General features: G+C 39.4%; 1 long non-coding RNA gene across 1 annotated transcript in view; it reads left to right on the forward strand.

Moving 5' to 3' along the window:
• LOC110741821 overlaps positions 1-4,783 on the forward strand; it is a 35,904-nt gene extending 31,121 nt beyond the window's left edge. The window contains exons 2-3 of the long non-coding RNA XR_002518756.2: positions 557-698; positions 2,394-4,783. This is a non-coding gene — a long non-coding RNA (uncharacterized LOC110741821). The remainder of the gene's footprint in view (positions 1-556; positions 699-2,393) is intronic.
• The last annotated feature ends 12,088 nt before the right edge of the window (positions 4,784-16,871 follow it).

Here is a 16,871-nt window from a genome sequence, read left to right on the forward strand (position 1 = left end):
TGTTTCTCACTTGAAGGGCCTCCTGGTATATTGCTTAAATATTCATTGACAAAGATTTAGTTAATCTTTCTGTCCTCCCAGTGCTCTTACAGCACCTGGAAAGATGTGAATTTCAAAGATTTATTAAAATGACTGCTTTTGCTTTACTCCAGATAAAACCAAGTCAGTTTGAGCCCTACAGAGGAGCCCAGAATGATTTCTCTTTGTCTCAGAGGACTGCCTTCCTCTCTCTGTCTCAGAGGTTTGCCTCCACGTCCCCAAACCTTGACCCAGAAGTTTGCCTTCTCTCCCTTCCTTCCCCCTTCTTAGTGGCCTCTGAACCCAAGAATCTGGCCTGGAACCCAAATGGAAATGGTAGTAGTAGTAGTGTTGTACTCGTTTTCCCTCTTTAAAATTAATGAATACACAGCCAGAGGTTTATTGTGCCACACACATTGTGTTCGCCACTCTTCATGATTAAAAATTTCACTTCTGGGGTCCAGGACAACTTTCTAAATTCATCACTGGGAATTGCATTGCAACATTGCTGATTCTGGCCCAATGATTAATTCTACAGCTTTTGAAAACACCCAAACTGGACAGACAGTTACTGAATTTTGGTAATGTCTGAGGCTTCCAGGAGGAGTGACACACATCCCTGCTGGACGAGCTCCCAGTTCCAATGAGAAGATACAGGCTGAAAGATTGCAGCAGAAATGGTAAGTGGAAGCACGGAGAGGCTGTGGGACACGGAGGAGGGGCAGTAAGATTGAGAAAGAGGTAACAGATGGGGTGACTTTGGACCCGAGACCTGGGCAGGCATAAACAGTCTCATTCTCTAAATGTCTTCCGTTCTTTGTAGGGGATGTTTCTTTGTACCAGGTAGCTTTGCGCTTGTTTTGTTCCATAAAAGTAAATCTCTGTTCACTAAGGCACTATAATAGTGAATGGTAACTCTCTGGAATTATAGGGCTAATTCCAAAAGAATCTTAGTTTTTTTCCCCCACATTGTAACATTAACACTTGGGAATTTTGTTTATCGCGATGTTTAATAAATTGGCCAGCAGAGGGCGCTGCATACTGACAATCTCTCCACACCAGTCGCTCAAATCCTCAAGGGTTCCAGAAGGGTTACAGCTGAACGCAGGGGTGTTTGCAAGTGCTTTGCTCCTCTGTTTCAGACGTAAACATATGTCAGAAATTAAAAGAGGGTTGTGGAGCAGGAAATTAGATTAACAGTATCATATAATTTCCCTCTATTTGTTAATAAAGAGAAAAATATTGGTATGTACACCCATGTCTACTGGGTTTTAAATGTAGCTGTATTAATTAATGTATTAATAATATGATAACACTACTTCTTGCATAAATCAACATAACTTCTAAATTCTCTTTGAAAATATTGTTGGTTTTATATTGTGGCTTAATTCTCAATCATAAACTAAAAATTAAAAAAACCTGATGCCTAATGTTATACTTTCTTTCAAACATCAAGATAGATATTATTGTTTGAATAGTATCAAAATGTTGTGCTTCAAAACAAATTCTTTTTATAACTTCTTATAATCATATTTTAATTTATATTTCCACATATGCATGTGAGGATTCAAAAACATTTTTGACGCACAATTTTCTTCTCTTTATCTCCCCATTATAAAAATGTAAAGGTGTGTTTTAAAACCCGTTTCCTCTTGCTTAACCTTGACAATGTGGAGACCTCTTTGTTAGCATGGCTGGTCCCGTGAGTTAATGCACAGCCTTTGTGTTTTTCATTTAAGGAACAAACGAAACTGGCCCCATCCAATGCTACTGACTTGATTTGCCATAGCCCATCTCTATGATGTAAATATGGATTCCCTGGCATTTGCAGAGTTAAGACAGTCTCCTGGGATCAAAGCCTGAATCATATAAATACAGGCGAAAAGTTACTAAAAATTTCTTACAGTAGGAAAACACTCAAGAAAATTTTTATATTAAAAATCCCTTATCCCCAAAACTGTAGGATGTGTCCTGATGATGATTCTGATTATTAATTTATCAGATATATTTAATAACAGTTTGTAACATGTTCCTCCGAAGTGAAGGAATGGTGCTCTGACAAGCGTTGGGCAGAAATGAAGAGGTATGACATTCTCTGATAACTTAATCCATGCTCAGCTTGACTAGCAATTTTATTTAGGTTTATTTCTTGGTATATAATACACTTAACTGTGTAAGTAAGACACAGTTTAATAGTATTTAAATATTACTTTGGAAGCTTTTATGGGAAATAATTCTAATTCTGAATAATACCAAATAGCTCTGCAGCATGTTGGGATTTAAATATAGATTAAGTCACTACTATAGATTAAGTCATGATTTGTCTTTTAAAATTGGAAAGCGAATTCACTTTTGCCCGTTGGTTCTCTTTGCAGTGAGTGACCGCCTGGGTACCTGTGGGCATCTGCATTCCACATTGTGTCTGCAGTGCCCTCTTGTGGCCATGCATCTTTATGCGGATAGAGTCTGCTCTACTACTGTATTTTGGGGCTTCTTCCATTTTGCATTGCATCGGTGAGGCTACTGGAATAGGACTTACTTGAGCCCGGTTCATTATCTACAAGTAGGATATTGGTACCAGACAGCACTAGGAAGAGTAATACGGTCTTGGAGGGGGTACATCATAGCTTGATGTTCTAAAGATTAGCTTTAAGTCATTAAATTTTTACTCATTTATTTAAAGTGATTATCGCTCATAAAATACTGTTATTATCAAAGATCCTTTCTCCATTTGTCCCAGACCAACAGTGACTGGTAAGAGGTTCAGTATAGAAGAGTCATCATATATAGTCCTAACCACCTCTGGCCTGATCTATTTTACACGGGGGCATGACTGGCATTCACTCCAATCTTCTATGGTCTAAATAACATTAGTACTCTGAACACAGTAAGAACTTCGTGATTCCACCTCAGTTCCACGCAAGGCAAGAGGAATAGTTCCCCCATTTCACAAGCGTTTATATGGTGTCTTTTAGGGAAGAGGCAAAACGCAGATTGTTACAGTTAAGACCTGAGTTCTGTAGTCAAACCTAGGCCAGCCACTAGCAAACTTTGTGAATCCAGGCAAAGAATTCAACTTTACTGACTTCATTTTATCATCTGCCTACTGGGGAGAGTAACAGGTTGCTGTGAAGATTAAGTGCCAACAGGCCTGTGAAACATTCAACAGTCATTATTAGTTATTGGTGCTAAAATGGGCCGTTCCTATACATTTTTTTGATTTTAAATTAATAGACTTTGGTATTTAGAACCATTTTAGGTTTACAGAAACATTGAACAAATAGTACAGAGACTTGTCACCTATGCTTCCTTGTACACAGTTTCTTCTGTTATTAACATTATTAACACCTTCCACTAACGTGAGACATTTGTTATAATTCATGAACAAATATGAATACATGGTTATTAACTAAAGTCCATAGTTTACATTATGGTTCACTCTGGGTGTTGTATACTCTATGGGTTTTGATATGAATAAAGACATGTCTCCACTACTGTAATATTACACAGAATATTTTCATTGCCCTAAAAATCCCCTGTGTTCTGCCTGTTCATCCTCCCTGACTCTCTGCTGCTCCTGGCACTCCCTGGTCCTTTAACTCTCTGGATCATTTTACCTTTTCCCGAATGTTGCACAGTTGGAGTCATGCAGGATAAAGGCTTTTCTGGCTCCCTTCCTTCATTTAGAAATTTGCATTTACGGTTCCTCTGTGTCTTTTCATGGCTTGATAGCTCATTTCTTATTTTTGAATAATATTTCATTGTCTGGCTGTACCACAGTTTGTCCACTCACCTTTTCTTCCTATAGTATTTTAACTGCTTCCTTTCCTGTGTCGCCCGCTACTGTGAGCCAATGGAGGAAGAATGCTGCAATATATCCAGCACTGTAGCCTTAGAATCTGGGACAACACTTGCTAAATAATAGCTCTTCAATAAGTGTTTGTCTAAGTAAGAGAAGTTGAAAGAAAGAACTTTTGAATTGACTACAATAGCATTTATTTTGGTAGTGGTGCTAAGGGACAGGGTTTCCACAGGGCTGTCATAAGTGATTCCAGTTATTAGCCTGCTTTCTTCTTGGAACCTGAAGGGTCTGGTGTTCCTGGGAGCTCATTCCCTGCTGCGGAGCCTACGGTGCAACAACATGCTTCCCAGGGAGCTGCACTGGGCCACGGATATGCGTCAGTGGTCATGCCAGCGGGATGCGTATTTCCAGCCGTTCTAGCAACTTCTGCTGTCAGGAGGGGACCCCTGTGCTCCCAGGAAGATGGCTCAGTGGTGACTGTCACATCTCTGCCTAGAGAAGAGTTAGTGTGGTCAGGGGATGTGGAGAAGAACTGCCATAGGATGTGATCAGTCGTAGTTCCCTGGGGATCCTTACAAATCCATCTGTAAACCATCGAGTGTTTATGGATAAAATCATGGCAGTAAAGTATTTATTATTTAATGACTGCTGCAGGGGAAGTTTTAGAATTTTCATTGGCAGAGTAAGGGAGTATAATTTGTGTTGTAGGTGGTGGTGAAGGTTACTCCTAAAATCAACATTATAAGCTTAAAAAAAAAAGAAAGAAGAATAGTGTTTGGTATAAAAGCGACCTGAAAGAAAACTGTCTGAAAGGTTTTTGTTAACGGAGGAAAAATGTTTCTTCCATGAACTCATGTGTTCAGAGAAATTGTTTGTTCAATTCAAGGAGAGAAAAAGATTTAATATATAATTATTCTTACTTACTGTTTTTTTTAGAGACATGGTTTCACTTTGTTGCCCACGCTGGAGTGCAGTGTCATGACATAGCTGACTGTGGCCTTGAACTCCTGGGCTCGACTAATCCTCCTGCCTCAGCCTCCTGAGTAGCCAGGACCAAGGCATGTGCTACCATGCATGGCTAATTTTTTGAATTTTTTTTTGTTTTTAGAGATGGGGTCTTGCTTTGTTGCCCAACCTGCTCTTGAATTCCTGGGCTCAAGACATCCTCCCACTTTGGCCTCCCAATGTGCTGGGATTACAGGCATGAGCCACCTCACCAGGCCAATTTGTTGTAAATTGAAAAACAGAGGATCAGAGATTCATTCTGTGGCATCATAAGGAAAGGCCTGCCCTTGAAAGACCTGTCCCAGCAGCTCAGAGTGCACGTGGGGAGGGCTCAAGGTAATTTTCAATCAATCAATTATGAACTGAGTTGTTTTACGTACCTCCTCCTCTTCACCCTGTTGGTGAAAGAGAGTTTCCCACCCTAGGGTTATAGAGATGACCAATCCCCTGGCACCTGACACCAGACAGGTGTCCAGCAGGGAATGGGGGAGGCAGGCTTTGTAGTAACAAGAGGAGGAGGATGTGATTGGCTTGTTTGGATAACTCCCTAGGCTGGCAGGAAACTGAAGCCTGCTACTCAGGGATATGTGTGGTCCCATGATAAGGAGTGTCCTTTAGCTAGGGGATCTTTCCCACAGGAGCAGAGTTGGGAGGGGAACTTGAGGTAAGGCCATCGAAGGCCCTCCTGGTTTCCCAGATGTCAAGACAGCATACAAAACTGCGTCTTAATTTTAGGCCTTATACCCATGTGTGCAGGTTAGGGATGTCAAAGGGAGAGTAGCATATGGAGGCTAATTAATTAAAAATAATTAAATGGGCCGGGCGCGGTGGCTCACGCCTGTAATCCCAGCACTTTGGGAGGCCGAGGCGGGCAGATTATGAGGGCAGGAGATTGAGACCATCCTGGCTAACACGGTGAAACCCCATCTCTACTAAAAGTACAAAAAATTAGCCAGGCGTGGTGGCAGGTGCCTGTAGTCCCAGCTACTCGGGAGGCTGAGGCAGGAGAATGGCTGGAACCCGGGAGGTGGAGCTTGCAGTGAGCAGAGATCCGGCCACTGCACTCCAGCCTGGGTAACAGAGCAAGACTCTGTCTCAAAAAAAAAAATAATAAAATAAAATGAATAATAATAATAATAATAATAAAAATGGCTAGCTAAAGTAACCTGCTTTTTTTCCTCCTTATAAGAGGCAGCCCACATTTAAGGAACAGTTCCACGGTGCTCTCTGAGTCACTTTCTTTGAGCTTCATCATGGAGTATTCATAAGGGGCACACAGCTTACTCACCAGGGCAGATGAAGGGAAAAGTTCCAGAGGTGCTTCATGCTCCACAGCAGGTAATTCCTGAGCAGTGAATGTTTAGCGTCCCAGGCATGAAATTTAAGTTTGGTTTTATACAAGGGTCCCAGGTACCTTCAGACACTCACAGATCTTTTAGCAAGTTTGTGCATGTGAGCCACAAAGCACAGAATTTCGTTCTTTCTGCAGACGAGATATGGAACTTTCGTTTATTTTTAATAATTTATTTTATCCTCTGGTGGGATTTTGTATATACTAGTGGACATTCTCCAAAGGCACCTACACACAGAGGACATATTTACATGATATTGCTCAGGTACACACGTGTGATGCTTGCACTCATTGAATATGGTGTGACTAATTGATTCCATCATGTCAAAGATCGACGTTGATAAGTTCTATTTATTGTCTTTGAGTGTGTTTTATACTATCATGGGATATCTAATTTTTATTTTTATTCCTGGGCATTGCTCTATTTTCTTCCAAGGGCTCACCAAATGAGATAGAGGGGGGATGTCTGGGTCTGAGTTCTCAGATTTTGCTACAGAAAATTATGTATTTTCTAGATTTTCTTTCCAGAGACCCTTAAAATCAAAACTCTGGCTTCTAATTGCACCACTTGCTCTTAATGTTTGGCCACTTATTTACTCCCCTGAAGGTTTCCCTGTTCACTGAGAATAAACAGCCAAGTCCCTGATTTGTCTCTTTCTTGCAAAGGTGGGTTAGTGAGTGGAGAGGTCCAGTACAGGGCTCTAGGAGTGAAGGAGCTGGCCTCATGCTTAAAATTGCAAATGCTTTTTCCTATTTCTAGTCAGTGGCTATGAGATCTGCAGCTCTCAGTCCCTGCCTGCCTGGCACCATTGTGACTGCCGAGCGTTCCCATCCAGTGTGGGCAAGGCAAGATTTAGGCCAGTTGTCAAAATCCTGATGAGAGTTAATGCATGCCGAACAGCGATTTACATTCTAGCTTGAGAGTCATTAAAAATGAATGCTATGCTGAGCTATTTTATCTTGGCTTTTGGATTTGGAAAAGCCTCTAATAAAAGCCTCTAAGAAAGACTATGAATAACTTGAAAGTCCCTTCATATTCATAATAGATATTTTGCAGCAAAGAATTTCCAATGTCCAGTTATAATCAGTGACCAATAGTCAGCCACCAGGGTGGGAATTATTACTCTCTGTGACTTCTCAGGCATCTGCTTAACCTGGGTAGGCAGAAAATGAGAATGCTTTATGTCAGTAAATTAAATCTGTTGCAGGCAGATCAGCCCTTTATGGTAGATGACAAGCCTTAGTCATCGCTTACTGTCAATAATAATATTGTAAGTATGTAGTGGGGATGGTGGGGGCTGTGATGTGTGTCGGTATCTCTATAATAGACTTCTCTCCAAGATGCAAGTATCCAGAGAGATGTTTGGTAGATAATAGGTTCAGTTTTATGAGCTTTATTGTCATCTTGGTGATGTGCTGATACCTAAAATCTCAGCATAGGCATAGCTGTAGCAACTGGAATTGCCTGGGGTTATAGATTGCTAAATGTAATTATTCAAGCACAGTTGTGTCGACAGGTGACTTCAGAAATATAGAGATTCTAATCATGGCTCTGCAAAGTTTGGGGGAGACTGCTCCTTGAATAAATATAAAATTTATACTGATATCATGTAAATGAGCTTCTAAGAAAGAGCCCTATTAATGAGAAGAAAGCACGTTGCATTAGAGGTCAGATGTACTACTTTTAAAATATCTGAGACAGAAGAAGAAGAGTTTAGCAAGCATTCATGGAGAGCCTTTTTTGGATGTCCCTTTAGGTTACTGGTGAGCACTGAAATAATTGAAATCCATTTCTGACTTCACAGATTTAATGAAATTACTGAAACAACACACATGTAGACAAAAAAAGCCTCTGATTGAATATGAGCCCTATGCAAACAAAGAATGTTAGTTTAGGAGACTAGAAATTCACGTAAAAATATTCTTTTTAATCCTTGGGCTCATCAAAGGGAGCTAAATTGTAGCAAATTAACTGAATCCGGTATTTGGGGTATCCAGGCCATCTAAATCTCTCCCTCTACTCAACTGGGGCTTCCGCCTGCTGAGGAGGGGGAGTAGGGACTCAAAATATATCCACTATATTAAATAAAATATTCATTATAATTTATATAACTTGAAATTTAGTGCTCTTCCAACAGGGTTGCTAGATTTAGCAAGTAAAATTACAGGATGCCCATTAAAATTGAATTTCAGATCAACAAAGAATAATTCTTTTCACTTTTAATTGAGTTTTTTTTTTTTTTTTTAGAGCAGTTTTGGGTTCCCTGCAAAACTGAGCAGAAAATACAGAAGAGTTCCTGTATAACTCCTGACCACCCTCCTCCCTCATATCTGCATCCCCCACCAACAGAGTGGTACATGTGTTATAATTCATGAAACTATATTGAAACATCATTATCACCCAAAGTCCACAGGTTACATTAGGATTCACTCTTGGTGTTGTACTTTTGGTGTTGTATGGGTTTTAAGAAATGTATAATGATATGTATCCACCATTATAGTATCATACGGAGTATTTTCACAGTCACAACGATCCTTGAATCTCTGCTTATTCATTCCCCTCTCCCCAGAACTCCTGGCAACCACCCATCTTCTTACTGCCTCCATAGTTTTTCCTTTTTCAGAATGTTGTAAAGTTGGAATTGTACAGTATGCAGTCTTTTTGGATTGGTTACTTTCACTTAGTAATGTGCATTTAAGTTTCCTTCATATCTTTCTATGTCTTCATAGCCCATTTCTTTTTAGCCCTGAATCCTATTAATATTCCATTGTCTAGATGTGCCACAGTTGACTTACTCATTCACCTGGTGAACGACATCTTGCTTGCTTTCAAGTTTTGGAATTAGGAATAGAGCTACTATGAACACCTGTGTGCCGATTTTGGTGTGGACGTAAGCTTTAAATTCATTGGGCAAATGCCTAGGCGTTTGAAAGCTGGATTGTATGGTAAGAGTGCGTTCAGCTTTGTAGGAATAATTTTTTCCAGTTTAAGTATGTCCCCAGTATTGTATGACATCCCTCCCTGCCAAAGATGGAGTGGCTTCCTGCAGTGCAATGAGGTCACAACATTTCTAGTCACGGTTGTGACCAATAGGCTAAACTTTTAAATTTCTATCTGCCCCTCCCATTGGGGCAACTCACCCCAACCCACTGGCTGGATACCTTGGCAGCCAATGGAGCTAGAAGGAGCCAGAGGCCCCAAGTCAAGGATGACTGGGCCAAGGCACATTCTTGATCCTGGCTGTGCCAGCCACCCTTAAAGTCCCTACTGGACTCGGTGCTGTGGGCTTAGAGGTGCCCTAAGTTCCAGAACTGCCTCTGGGCTCCTTGCCTTCCCTCTCATTCTCCTTCTGTACCATGCTGCTTTCTGGTGCCCAGGCCTTGTTCCTACTGCTCCTGACTTTGTTCCCCTGGGCTGCTGGGTCCCGATGATACCAAAGATTCCTTCAGGATTGAGGCCCACGGTCTGGAAAGCATGAGCCCTTCTCCGTGGAGCTGTTTGAGGTCAGAAGGAAAAACAGCCGCTCCTAAGTCAGGGCAATGGCAGTGTCGGGTGTTGCACAGGATGGGTTCCGCATGACCACTTCCGCTTCCCTGCCGAGATCGCTGTAGCCCAGCCACTTCTTGAGGCGAGGCTCCAAAGCGGTGGCCTCAAGCTGGCTGCTCAGTGGAGTCCCCTAGGGAGCTGTGAACACCGCCGTGGTCAGGCCTCACCAGGCTCAGTAAGTCAGGATGTTCAAGGTCGCCGCAGGCAGGGGTATTCTGAGTCTCTGAGGGCGGAACCCCTGGTCTCCGGGGAGCTGCCACTGGGCCCTGGCTGGGGGCACCGTGGGAGGCATTTCCGCCCCGGGCACTTTGCCCAGCCAGCTGTCCCCCAAGCCGCAGCCTTCTCACTTCCGGGAGTCGAGGCCCTAGGCTGACCTCAGGTGCTAGGGTGCGTCCCTGGCCGCCGTGGGGCCCGTCACCTGACGCGGGGCAGCCGTGGGCGCCGTGCGAGCCGGTTCCTGCGTGTCTGGCCCCAGAATGGACGAGGCTAGAGCGCGACGGTGATTTGAGGCGGTCACTGATTATTTCCATACCTCCGTGGACTCTTCCTTTGGAAAATGTAAGTTCCCTGAAACTCTAACAGTTAATCTGATAAAATGGGACATAAAATACATATTTTTCCTTCCATGTGACGTGAGGAAGTTGAGCTTCAAACAAACGGTCACAGAAACAAAGAGGGCCCCTGGCGGCCTGGACTCCAGATCCTGTGACATAAACCCGGCCGGGGCTGCTCTTGTCCGAGGACAGGAGTCCTTGAATCACCTTATTCCTGCGAATAAAGGTGTCCCATTGGTCAAGCTCTTGAACTGGGTGAATAAACCCAATTTTTGTAAAATCATAAGGTTAATTGACTAACGGTGGAAACAAAAATTTAATCGTAAGGTTTGTGAATAGACATGGATTCCAAGCAAAGAGACTGAGATGCTTTAAAATAAATGTTTTTCACCGGCCTGTCCGCAAAAGAGGCTGTTTTCCCGGAGATCCTGGCACTCATTGTTGCCTGAGATTTTTCTGGGACTGTGGGTAGGAGTGGTCACATGTAAGCTGTGACTCTCATTGTTCTGTGCTTCCAGGGAAGACCGGCTACCTTTTGAATTAAAAGGTAAATAAGCCATTAGGTTAATGTTTATTCTTGCAATTTATGAGCAGTTTTTTTTTTTTTTTTTCAATTCGCGTATTTGTGCTTCAATTACCTTAATTTTGTACCTCAATTTCAGATGCAGTTCTTCTACTCTTAATTTATTCAGGTCTCATTTCAACCAAGGCTTTTTAAAACTAGAGAAATATGTGAGTGATTATGTTTGCTGATGACTAAACACCCCAGGATCACGTATAATCAAGTAAACTTCATTTATTGAGACATAAATAGATAAAATACAGAAAAACCAAGAAAACAGTTTCATGGATCTGGTTTCAGTTCTGTACAACCACCATTTTGGGAGTCCTACTATGTGTCAGGAGCAGGAGCTTGTTACTGGATCACCAAGAGAAATATAATGTCCTATCTATAAGGTGATGACAGAGGAAATGGATATGTTATAGATAATTTTTATTAAATAGTCAAAGGCAATTTTAGATTTAGATAATGTTTGGCTATAATTTTGTTATAAAATGTGCACTTAAACTTTAAGGCTTTTAAATGGTAATGATATAAATGTTGCATTGAAATTTCAATACTAATAATGATCACGTGATGTACTGATATATGAGAAAGGGGAAGAAATAGCCATATAACAGAAGAAGCCTCTGATGGTTCTAATCCCTGAATATAGGTTAATGTTTCATGACTTACTAATGTTATTAGTAAAACAGAAAGAATATTGTATAGTGACTTTTACTTCTATGAACACAGATATATCCCAATTATTATGTAGTATTTCTTCATGGTCTAAAAAGGGAGTCATCTAAAAAAGACATTTAATATGACCATGACTTGGCCTTGGAGAGTTAAAGTAGGTTTACTCTGATTTGCTTTAATAAATGCTTTATTTTTACATTTTTATTATTAAAAAAAGAAAACTCAGAACTTTCTGGTCTTCCAAACAAGGGGAGAAATAATTTTTCAGAATTTTGAGCTAGAGAATATTTACACTCATATTTCACCTTTGCTATAGAATTTTAACCAGTATTTGCTGTTGCAAATAAATCTTCTAAAAAAAGAATGGCTAAAAAAATTGCTACTAGATGTGCACCAAATGTTTTTCTAACAGGCAGTTAAACTGGATTATATAAATCAAATGTAATGATGGTTTTTAAGTCACCGTTTTCTCCAGGTCCATTTCATTTTATGATTTTGTTGTCAGGTTTCTTTGGTGACAGGCAGGCTTCTTCTGTCTTTTTTCTGCATTCTTGTCCTTTTATATCTGCTTTATTCTTTAATTTGAACTTGAATCACATCATCTAGTCTTTCTTTTTCTCCTTTAGTTTTGCTTTAGTTATTTCAATTCTATACCTTATATGTTCTTCCTAAGTATTTCATACACAGATAGCTTTTATCTCAAGTACTGAGAACTCTTCTAACCTATATAGATTTTCTTTAGGATATGATCCAAAAATATTGAGTTGAATGGACTTACTGGATTAAAAAGGCTGTGATTAAGTATGTTAATTTACAGTTTGATTTGTGAAAACAAAAGATGATTAGCAGTATAATGAACATATTTGAAATAATTTGGGCTCTTTTTGCCAGAATTAGAATAAGATTTGTGAGGAAGAAATTGAATCTGCTTTGATTATTTAACACTTTTCTTGCCAGTGTATTTTATGTAGATACAGCACTTAGGAATATCAGAAACATACAATATTATGCTGGAGAGAGATTGTGGGAAATGCTTCTTTTGCTATATATGTACTCATTTAGAATTTTGATCCAAGTTCTGGAATGTTTGTTGTATCTGTACATATGTTCAACTCTGTCTTGGATTTCTTACAGTGTCCAGAGAGCATATCTAAGACTTTTCCTCTATTTTTCTGGGGAAGTAAAACATACTTTGATGATTCTGTAAACTGTATCCATATTTTGCTACACATATGTAATACACATATTTGCACAATGTAAACTATATTATGAAAATAACACTTGCTCATTAAAAATCAAGAATACAGAAGTCTTGCTCCTCTGGGCTTGCTTTCTTAATAATTGGGTGTCTATTCTTCCCATTATTTTTCTATGTCTGTAACAGTGGTTCTTAAACTTTAGTAAGCATCAGACTCTACTGGAGGGAGTATTAAAACAGATTGCTGGGTCCCACCCCACAGATTCGGATTTAGTGTGTCAAGGGATGACTGTATTACTAGTTTTAGTTCTTTGATTGATTACCTTGAACTCTAAGTAATATTTTACCTTTTAATCTCTTGTTTCATTATATATAGACAGTATCTCTTGATTACCTACAGTGTGATATGATGTGATATGAGTATAATAACATTATTCTTTCAACTCTTCCTACTTACTTTCCAAATCTTGTTTACTTGTTTGTCAACATAATCTTTGATTCCATTCTTTAACCATAATTGTCTTCTTTGTCAAGAGTTTGATAATAACTTGGAAATGAAATAGTTTTCTTGATTTGACTAGATACTTACTGTTTTCTAGAGCACCATGTAATGCACAATGATTTTCTTTGTTTTTTTAACTCTTTGTCTTACATGGAGTTTCTATTGCCTTTATTTTTTACTTTACCCTATACTTTTACCATAGCCTCATTTTGAAATAACTCAATATAGTACCATCTATTCTGTTGATATCCCCTTTGCCCAACACTTACCTCTATATCTTTTTACTTTATTTTGTTATTTTATTTTATTTATCTTTCTCTGCTTTTAACTGATTGCTCTCTAGGATAGCTACACAGCTATTATTCTGGGACTGTCCTTCATAGCTTTTCTCAGTTGGATCATCTCTTTACTACATTCCCTAATTTCTTCTTTCTTAGTGCTTCATCTTGCTGAATTACACCCTTCATTAACTTCCTAAGAGGGAAATCAATATGCTGAGTCATGCATATTTGAAAATGTCTTCAATCAGCCCTTATAAATGATTAAGTGGTTGGCTTATGTAGAATTTTCCATTGAGATTGATTTTCCCATGAGAAATTCGAAGACATTACTACATTGTCATCTACCTTCCAATGTTAGTGATTCTCTTTCCTTAGCAGATGATTTTCCTCCCATCTTCTCTGGAAGACTTAATATCTTTTCTTTATTCTCAATGTTCTAAAAGTTATCTAATTATTCTCTTTTTTTTTTCTTCTCTGTTGTCTCTGTTGGTAATCTGTTAGTTTGATGGAAAACAAACTTGATTTCATCCAATTTTATTTGATGACTATCATCTCTTCTTTATATTCTGCTTTTCTGTAAGATATTCTTCATTGAATGTCTTATCTTCCAAGCGATTGGCAATCATATTTTAATTCCTAAGAGTCTTTTCTGATTCTCTAATTTTTTCATTTTGATAACAAATATTATTATTTGTGGATGGACTATCTCCTTAGAAGTCTTTGAATATATCACTTAAAATTTTTTCTTAATGGGTGCAGCACAGCAACATGGCACAAGTATACATATGTAACAAACCTGCACGTTATGCACATGTACCCTAGAACTTAAAGTATAATAATAAAAAAAAAAATGTTCTTTTCCTTTATTGTTTCTTATTCCTCCCCACTTCACCCTTGGGGTTAATTTATTTACTTTCTTAAATCTTGGGTTTTATATTGTCTTTTTAATCTTGGTCCTTATGTTGCAGGATTTCCCGAAATATCTGGTGACACTTGGTTGCACATTCATACTTAAGAATGAGGCACCAAAAACTTCTGACTGACAGCCCAGACTTCATGGGTTAGTTTTTTTTTTTTTTTTTTTTAAATTTAACAAGGATGTATTCACAGCAATACATGTAAGTAAACAAAAATAGCTGAAAAACTAAACAAATGAAATGAAGCGTATTCAAACCAACTTCCATTCTGTGACTTTTAACTTGTACTCTCTGCTTATATATGCAGGGTACAGGAGGCCCCTAACATGGGCCAATGTGTTGAAAGAATCCCACATTCCATCCTTCATGGCTTAGTTCTTGATACTTTCTAAAACACCAAATTACAGATGGCTTTGCTTAGTGCTATGTCTCTTGTAATGACTGTTCTGTTTCTTCCCAATATTGTGCCCAGTTTCATTAAAAAGATCATCTTCCTTTTTTGGAGGTGGTGACCTGGGGGTGATTTGTATTGCTAAAACAGGTTGCCAGGTGGTTTGCACATAAAAGTTAGAGGTGGGATGAAAAAAACCAACATTTATAGGCTTTGTTTGTTTGTTTGTTTTTGTGGAATTTTTCCTTGTCACCCAGGCTGGAGTGCAGTGGTGTGATCTCGGCTCACTGCAACCTCCGCCTCCTAGGTTTGAGTGATTCTCCTGTCTCAGCTTGCTGAATAGCTGGGATTACAGGCATGTGCCACCAAGCTGGGCTAATTTTTGTATTTTAGTAGAGATGGGGTTTCACCATGTTGGCCAGGCTGGTCTTGAACTCCTGACCTCAGGTGATCTACTCGCCTCAGCCTCCCAAAGTGCTGGGATTACAGGCAGGAACCACTGCGTCTGGCCTACAGGCTGTTTTTATTCCCAGGTCTCAGCAATACTCTCTCCTTGTTTGCTGGTACTTTTGAGCCTTTAATTTCTCCAAATCAGCCACCAGCTTGACTGAGACCTCTGTTCCATGTCTTTTAAGTTGTAATTTTCCTGCTGCACTTTGTCTTGCATATACAATCTTACAATCACTTTCAAAATCTGCATTCCATTAAAAATAAAATTTTCGTGGAACTTTATTCCTTTAGTATTATGCTAATGAGGTCTGAGAAATGGGGGCAATAAAAACACGTTCTCAGTCTTGTGTCCGAAGTATAAAATGTCACATATGAAGTTTATATCCAAGGTATATTACATCTTAATTTGGTGAAATCACAATTTAGAAAGGATTATGATTGGGCTGAATTTTAAAAGTAATGGGAGACTTTTGTTCATGAATTAGTGTACAGAATCAGCTGTCAATGGATCCCTGACAAAATCCTTATTTAGTTTTTTGTCAGTTACGGGAGACTGTTTTTTTTTTTTTTTTCTTCCCATGGGAGCTGTTCTAGAACAGCACTGTCCAACAGCACCTTCAGTACTTGGAAATGTTCTATTATTTGCACTATCCACTGTGGTATCCACTAGCCACGTGTGGTTTCTGAGCAGTTGAAATGTGGCTAGTGCAACTGAGGGAATGGATTTTATATTTTGTTCAATTTTAACTAATTTAATGTGAATAACCTCATGTGACTGGTGGCACCTTGCTGGACAGGCAGGTCTAGATCAATGGATTGTCATTTATCATCAGGGTTTATCTATATGGATTCTTTTCCATAGCATGAGACCGCTCTCTTTTTTTTTTAAGTATTTTATTTATTTTTAATCCCACCAAATATTAGTTCTTTACAGGCAGGAACAGGGTAGTTCATGCTCATTGTTGCATTTTCAGTGCCTAAAACAGTGCCTGGCACAGAGTAGGTGATCAAAAGCATTTGTTGGCCAAGTGAATAGAGAATAGAGAAAGCAAACAAGATTTTGTGTGTGTAGATATGAGCTTTATCAGGCCATTTCTAGGTAGAGATTTCAGACAAAGATTGAGCTGTAAAGAATAGATGCTTCACTTTCCACTTCAAAATGTCATGTAACAAGCACTTTTATGTTATCATAGAAACACTTCTTATGTTGCATGTGAACCATTTATTCTACTTGGATGCACATTTGCCATTTTATTTGTGCTGCTTTTTACTCAACTAAACCCGCTGTGCTCTTTATGATTCAGCTTAGGTGACACCAATGTCCAGGAAGAATTCTTCAGCTCTTCACCCCCACTTCACCCCACCCAGCCCATGCTTCTCTGGACCTCATTTAGAAGCATCTTCTCTGTCGTGTTAGCTACTCTCACCTTGCATGGCGGTTTCATGTTCACATCTTCTCCATGATACTGTGAACTTTTTTGAGGCAACACCGTATCTTAATTAGCTCTAGTACTTAGCATAATACCAGAGAGATGTGGGCATGTGACCAGCTCTTTTCCTCATATTAATGGCTAGGCTGGACTGTTGGCTATAGTATAATACTAATGGCCTA

Source organism: Papio anubis, chromosome 19 (assembly GCF_008728515.1).
Source record: "Papio anubis isolate 15944 chromosome 19, Panubis1.0, whole genome shotgun sequence".
NCBI classification, from domain to species: Eukaryota; Metazoa; Chordata; class Mammalia; order Primates; family Cercopithecidae; genus Papio; species Papio anubis.